Below are 7,502 nucleotides of genomic sequence, written 5' to 3' on the forward strand. Positions count from 1 at the left end.
ACATTTTCACTTGCCCACAAGGCAATAGCACAATGGCAACGCTCTGACAAACCTCTGCTAGAGTTTTAATGGATTTTTTGCACCCACATTTGAACCCGACTGTGTTAAACACACCGCATACTCAAGAACATCAACGCAAATGCTCAGCTTACATTAATGTGTAATATCAGAAAAGAAAATTCAGCTAACAATTGTGTGTAGGTTTCTCTTTTTTTCATCAATCAAATCACAGGGTTCCAGACTGCGACCAAATATGCGACCATTTTATTGAGAATGTGCGAGTTCAAATTGTATGTGGTGGCATTTGTGCGAGTGCATGGTCATGTAGGCTACTCCTCAGTTAAATTCACGCATGAATTTTCCTGCATTGAACTTGTTTTAGCGCTCGCCAAAGTGAATTTTTGTCCCGCCAAAGTCTTATTTGATCGGTGAGTAAAGTAGATGAACTGCCGCTTGTGACAGGGCGCATGTTTAACTGAATGAACGAGCAGAGAGAGAGAGAGAGCCGGTCGCGCGCGCAGACACACTCGGTCTCTCTCGCGCACTGTCGCTCGCTTTTTCTTTTTTCCTTTTTTTTTATTTATTATTTTTTTAGAAGAAGTAACGGGTACTCACGGTTATGGATAGAAATGTAGCGGAGTAAAGAGTACAATATTTGCCTCTCAAATGTACTTGAGTAAAGTCATGAGTACTCCCCAAAAATGATACTCGAGTAAAGTACAGATCCCTCAAAATTGTACTTAAGTACTGTACTCAAGTAAATGTACTCCGTTACTGTCCGGCTCTGATAAGTATACTGGCTGATACTGTGATGCTGGGTAAGTCCATGGAGTCATGCTGTGTATTTCATATGGCGTGGGCTGAAACGCTATTGTGTTCATATGCTCTACATTATAGCATGCAGGGGTACCCAGGTAATCATAGGTGAATGTCTTTGGTGGTCTCCTCTCTCTCTTAGGCAATCTACACTCCTGTTCCTCTTCACTGTTTGTTTCCCACAGGACTCGATGTCCATCTGCTGTGTCGTCAGATTTTTCTCCAAGTTGTTCCTCCTCCATCACATCAGCTTCCTGTTGAGGTATCTCCTTATTTTCCATTTGAACTTCTGTTTCATGCTCCTTCACGACCTCTTGACCAATTTCTTCCCTTTCCTTTTCAGGTTCACTGGGCCAGATAACTGGTAAATTTCCACTTTTTCCCTCCACAGGTTGCTGAGACTGGACCGCAGGTAAGTACCACTGACTACATCCTTCATCGTCTTCCTCTGAGCTAGAATCATCTCTTTCTACAGAGGTAGGTTTATCCACTTTTTTCTTTGTTTTTGGCTGTGTTCTGAGCTCCAATTCCATTGGCAGGTAATCACACGGTAACAAGAGATTTCGATGTAGGACTCTTGATCTTCCCTTCCCTCGTTCCGGCTTGACTTCATACACAGGGCCTTCTTCTCCCACTCGATGAATAACTGTGTGTATATCATCTTCCCAGTGATTGCGAAGCTTTCCTGTACCTCCTCTAGGTGTGAGATTTCGCACCAGAACACGATCTCCCGGGTGCAACACTGAGTTCCTCACTTTACCCTCATGGTTCCTTTTGTTTCTTTCTGCTGTCTTCTTGCTGTTCTCTTTGGCAATTTTGAAAGCTTCCTGCATTCCTTGCCTCCATCTCTTAACGTATTCCTTATGGTTGTTAGTCCCTTCCGCTGCCGTTAATCCAAAGAGCAAGTCAATGGGTAGTCTCGGCGATCTCCCAAACAAGAGATAGAATGGTGAAAATCCAGTAACCTCACATCGCGTACTGTTGTAGGCAAAAGTAAGTTTGTTCAATGACTCCTTCCAGTTGGACTTCTGCGTTTCCGTCAAGGTTTTTAACATCTGGAGCAACGTCCGGTTGAAACGTTCAACCTTTCCGTTTCCTTGCGGGTGATATGGGGTTGTTCGCGATCCTGCAATTCCACAATTCTTTTTTAACTGGTAAAGCAACTGATTCTCGAATTCTGCTCCCTGGTCATGATGAATCCTTTGGGGAAATCCGAATTTTAGTGCATAGTCATTGAATATTCGATCAGCGACAGTTTTTGCAGATTTTGATGTGGTGGCGTACACTTGTGCAAACCTTGTGAAGTGATCAATTATCACCAGGATATATTCATACCCTCCTTTACTCCTGTCCAGGTGCAGAAAGTCAATGGAAATGAGTTCAAATGGGTGAGTGGTGACAATATTCATGAGTGGTGCTCTGGTTTCTCTACTTGGTTTCTTTTGTTTCAGACAGTTACAACTCTTGGTCACAAAATGTTCAATTTCACCCTGCATTTTTGGCCAGAAGAATCTGTCTCCAATCAATGACGTCGTCCTCTCCACTCCTTGATGCCCCATTTTACTATGTAACTCCTGAAGGACCCGTTGTTTATATATTTCAGGCAGCACAAGCTGAGATCGGGTAGCTGTCTTCCGGCGGAGTATTCCATCTTCTCCAATGCACAGTTTGTCCCATTGACGCAGCAAACTTCTACCCTGTGCACTGAATGTCCTTAATAAGTGTCTGGAGGGTTTTTCGCCAGCCATCTTACATTGTACTACAGGTCCAATGTGGGTGTCACTACTCTGCGCTTGACGTATATCATCGGTGGAAAAAGACTGGCCGGACTCAGCACACTCCGTTGGGTCATATGGCGAACTCATGGCTGTCCATGACATGGCAAGATCTTGAACTTCTACAGCCTGTATGGTTGCTTCGACACAATCGGATGAGAGTTCCTCCGTACATTGCTCCATCATTGTTCCAACTTCCAGTGGCATCCTGGATAAGCTGTCTTCATCAATGTTTTCTTTGCCAGGGCGGTATTTTATGGTAAAATGGAAATCTGCGAGCTCCGCAACCCACCTGGACCCAGTCGCATTGAGCTTGGCACTGGTCAATACATAAGTCAGTGGATTGTTGTCGCTGTACACAGTGAAGGTAGGTGCGTAGTACAGATAATCACGGAACTTCTCTGTGATGGACCACTTCAAAGCTAAAAACTCCAATTTCCCAGAGTGAAGATGATAGTTTCTTTCAGCGGCTGTCAGTGTACGGGATCCATAAGCAATGACTCGAAGTTTTCCATCTTGCCTTTGGTACAGAACAGCACCAAGTCCTTGGTTTGAGGCATCCGTATGGAGTATAAACGGCTGTGAGAAATCAGGAAATCCAAGGACCGGAGGTTCCGCCAAGCAGTCTATTAGTGTCTCCAATCTCTGCTGATGTTTTTCTGTCCATAAAATTAGCTTCTGGGAAGGCACTCCTCTCTTTTTGTTTTTTGTACACTTGGTTGTGGTGGTGGTTCTATTGTGTCCTTCGCCCTTTGTCTCCACTTCTCCTTTCAGCAAGTCATAGAGCGGCCCGGCGATCTTGGAGAAATCTTTGATGTATTGCCTATAGTAACTTAACAGGCCAAGTACGGCTCTCAACTGACCCACCGTGCTAGGTCTTTTCTCTCTCAGGGCTCTCACAGCCTCGGTGTCAGCAGGGTCAATTTTACTTCCTTCCGCGGACACAATCCTCCCCAGGTAACGAACTTCCCGCTTGAACACCTCACATTTACTAGGCTTGAGCTTGATCCCATATCGCCTTAAATGCTGCAGGACTCTTCTCACATCATTGACATGGTCTTCAAAGGATTTGCTGAACACTAGCGTGTCATCAAGGTAGGGGACACAGCAAACATCTCTGAGATCTTTCAGGCACTCTTCCATGCAGCGTTGGAAAGCCGCGGGAGCGTTCATCAGACCAAAAGGGATACGAATCCATTCATACAATCCCCATGGTGTTACAAAAGCTGTCATGGGTCTACTCTCTTTGGCCATGAAACCCTGATGGTATGCTTTTCCTTGGTCAAGTAGTGAGAACCAGCTGTTTCCTCCAAGACTGTCCATGATATCTTGAACACGTGGAATGGGCTGTCGGTCGGGGTTTGTTTTCCGGTTTAATTCTCTGTAGTCAATACACAACCGCAAACTACCATCCTTTTTTCGGACGCAGACCACTGGTGAGGAATACGGCGAGTTTGACTGTTTAACCCATCCTTGGGCAATGAGATCGTGTAGGTAATCCTTCATCTCTTTGTACAGGGGACGAGGTACGGACTGGTAAGTGCGTGCGACTGGGATAGTGTCTGTTAGTTTGATAGTCAACTGCAGCCCATCTATGCAGCCAATGTCATCATCGGATTTTGAAAAGGAAGCTGCTTCCTCTCTCAGCATCTGTCTTACAATTTGTCTTCTAGACTCACTGAGATGGCTTAAGTTCAGCGGTGGTTCCCATGCGATGTCAGAGGTATGGCTGGTTTCAATTGTTATTTGATTGACCCTCACAGAAGTTAAGTCAGGTCCCTCACAAGTTGCAGTTGGATACACTGCCTGTACAGGTTGCACTGTGCCTATGACCATCTTGCCTGCTAACAGTAGGTCATGATCCGTAGGGTTCTGTACACTGATAATGATGTGGGGAGATGTATGTTGTCGGAGGGTTACAATTGTCTCACAAAACTCCAACCCCTCCGCCCACTGTGGGTTAACGTCAGGCTCAAAAATTAGCAATGTATTTTCTTTTGGTCGGTGTGACTGCACTCTGCATTCAATTTGTACTGAAGTGTGTTTGGGCACATGAACATTTTCCTTTTTTGTTTTGACTAGATATTCACATGACGTTTCTGCATGAACTTGCTCAATGAAAGCTTGAACTTTTTCTCTCTCCACTGACTCATTGGTGATTGGCTGAGTTAATTCCTTGTTGTTCATCATTTGCTCAATCACGTTGTATCCGATGATAGGATGACGAAGCTCTCTGCCCTTCATTACCAACACAGGTATGACCAGTTCTTTTGTTTTCACTTCCTTTGATGCCAACCCAAAAGTCACTTCCATCCACCCTGCATAAGGTATGTCCTGTCCGTTTGCCGCCACAAGGCAGAGTCCTTCAGGCGCATCAATTACCTCTTCAACATTTCTCAGTCTGATACTCGGTAAGTGCTTGTTTTTCCACAGTTCATCCACTATACACACTTGAGATCCTGTATCCCATAATACATCAACAAGCTGGTCTTGGATGTAACACTGTACAAGACATTGCTTCCCTACAAAAGCAGTACCCATTCGATTTCCTTTTTGGCATAGCAGAATTTATAATAACATTGGAGGACTGATTGCATTGTTTCTTATTTTCTGTCCAGTGATTAGCTTGACATGCTTTAGAGCAATACAATGTTTGTTTACCAGTCTCACAGTGTCTCAATATGAGGTCAGGGTGGATGGTGCCACAAAATGAACAGCTTTGACGGGACCCTTCCATAGCACTGGTCACTGCCTGTCTCGCGGTCGTGACCCGTCCTCGTTTAAAGAACCATCTCTGTGTGTCATGGGCATCCGTGCTCGACAGCCAGCTGAGAAATGGTCGCTCCCACCACACTTGTAACAGTGACTACAGTAGACATCCAATCCACTTTGTTGACATGCAAAGCATTTCCTTACTCGAGTCGCAGGAGGGTGATAGCGTTGTGCTGGGAGCCACTGTGGTCGTGGACCTGTCTCTCTCCTCTGGTCGTAAGGCTGCCAATAATATTGAGGTGGGTATTGGGTCTGTGCAGGGTATTGAGTCTGTGGCGGGGACACGCTAGGTAGAGGGGGGCACTGAGTGGACATGACCTGAGGTTGCTTGATTGACTCTTTAATTTGAGATACCTCCGCCCTGAGGTCTTTCAACAGTGCCATGCCTGAACGCATTTCTCTCAGCTCACTTAAGATCTGACATTCGGTCTTCTCTGGATTGTGCTGAGGTGGTGTTTTTCCCTTTTTCTCCATAGTGGTGTCACTGGATTGAACTGTGTGTACTTTAGTGGTGCATGGCTGGACGAGTTTCTTTTTACTTTGGCGCTCAGCTTCGTGGGCGCACGCCAGGTTGACTTTATCAAAGAGTAGTTCGTCACTTACATCAGTTTGTGTCAAATAGGGTCGCAGATCACCTCTAATGCTGTCATTCTGTAGGCCTGTCAGGATAGTGTGGAGAAACATGCTTTGGACTAGCTTTGGGTCATACTTCAAACTGGATTCGGCCTCCTGTGAAGCAAACAGAATCTTTTGTCTTAAATCCAGACAGCGGACAAGAAAGCTTTGCGGGGTCTCTCTGCTGCTCTGTACCTCTGAGGTAAGTTGTTTATACAGCTCAGTGGCACCCTTTTCTTGGAAATGAGCTCTGAGAATCCGTCTTAATGTGGGCAGTGTAAGGTTTGTCTCTCTTTCCCTCTAGGTAGCTACGAAGCTGCATGCCTGGTGCAATTGCTCGGATTACAGCATCAACAATTTCAAGCTCAGAGAAACCTCTGCTCCGTCCATGTTCAATTTGGTGAGCTAGACTTGAGAAGGAGAGTTTGTCTTTTTGCCCAGGTTCACCTATCTGGCCAGATATTTTAAACTCTCTGCTCCATGCTGACATAACTGGTCGTGTCGACGCTGAGGGCCAATTTAGGTTGGTAGTTTGTGTTTTTGAGCTTTGCTGTGTGTCATAGCTTAGCTGCATGTTTGTGTTTGTGTGGTGTGGGACACTAACATTCTGCTGTGTGCTTGTAACAGTGTTATGTTTTTGTTCAATTAGTTTTTGCAAGGCTAACTGCAATGTATCAATTTCTTTTTGCAGATTTTCTTGCTCTATGACCTGCACTACTGAGTCTACAGTCACGCTCTGAACCACCTGTGCTGTCTGTTGCTCAGAGATATTTTCACCCCCCTGTTGAAGTTCACAAATTTTGTCTCTTACACACAAAAGTTCTGACATGCCCTCATCTTCCAGTTCTTCTAACCCCTCCCTTTCAAGATGTCTCACAAGCACAGAAATGACAAATGAGCGGCTTTTGTCGATATCATGTTCAATATGCAGAAAATCACACAATTTCACAAGGTTTTCTCTTGATAGTGAATACAATGCTCCTATCACTTCAAGTCTTAAGTCCTCTAACTGATCCATGGTTCACTTGGGCTGTGGGTGTGTGCAGTGTGTGATGCAGAAAAGCAGTCTTAGCTGGTCGGAAAATGGCAATGTTCCGGGTATCAACGATCAACCTCAGATAGCACGCACGGTTCTTCCGGACTCAACGTGGACGCCAGACGTTCTCACTCTGTTCTCCTCAGCCGCAAGTCAGAATGAATGACACTGGAGGTAGACCATCATCTATGGACGCCGACCTTCACTGCATTTCATCCCAGCGGGGCCTCCAAAATGTAGCACCCTAACCACCTGATTAGGGGAGATAAAGAGTCAATAAAAGACACAGGACACGGAGCTGCTGCAATATCTTCTGAGTCTCTGTATTGTCTGAGCAGCGCGCCCCTCCCCCAGCAGGTGAAAATCCCAAGGCAAAAATAATCAAATGATCAATCATCCATACTAGGCAAGGAATACCAATCGCCATCATCCAAAATCATACACTGTGCATTAATGACATTCAGTTTATTTTTCAATGACGACATATT

At 45.2% G+C, this 7,502-nt stretch overlaps 1 long non-coding RNA gene across 1 annotated transcript; it reads left to right on the forward strand.

The window, feature by feature from the left end:
* The first annotated feature begins 804 nt into the window (after positions 1-804).
* Positions 805-7,276, forward strand: LOC307174394. Its single transcript, XR_013823990.1, has 3 exons — positions 805-1,078; positions 1,160-1,180; positions 6,670-7,276. It is a non-coding gene; the product is annotated as an uncharacterized lncRNA (long non-coding RNA).
* Positions 7,277-7,502: the final 226 nt, after the last annotated feature.

The sequence above is a fragment of the Squalius cephalus genome (genome assembly GCF_949319135.1).
Source record: "Squalius cephalus genome assembly, chromosome: 16".
NCBI lineage: Eukaryota > Metazoa > Chordata > Actinopteri > Cypriniformes > Leuciscidae > Squalius > Squalius cephalus.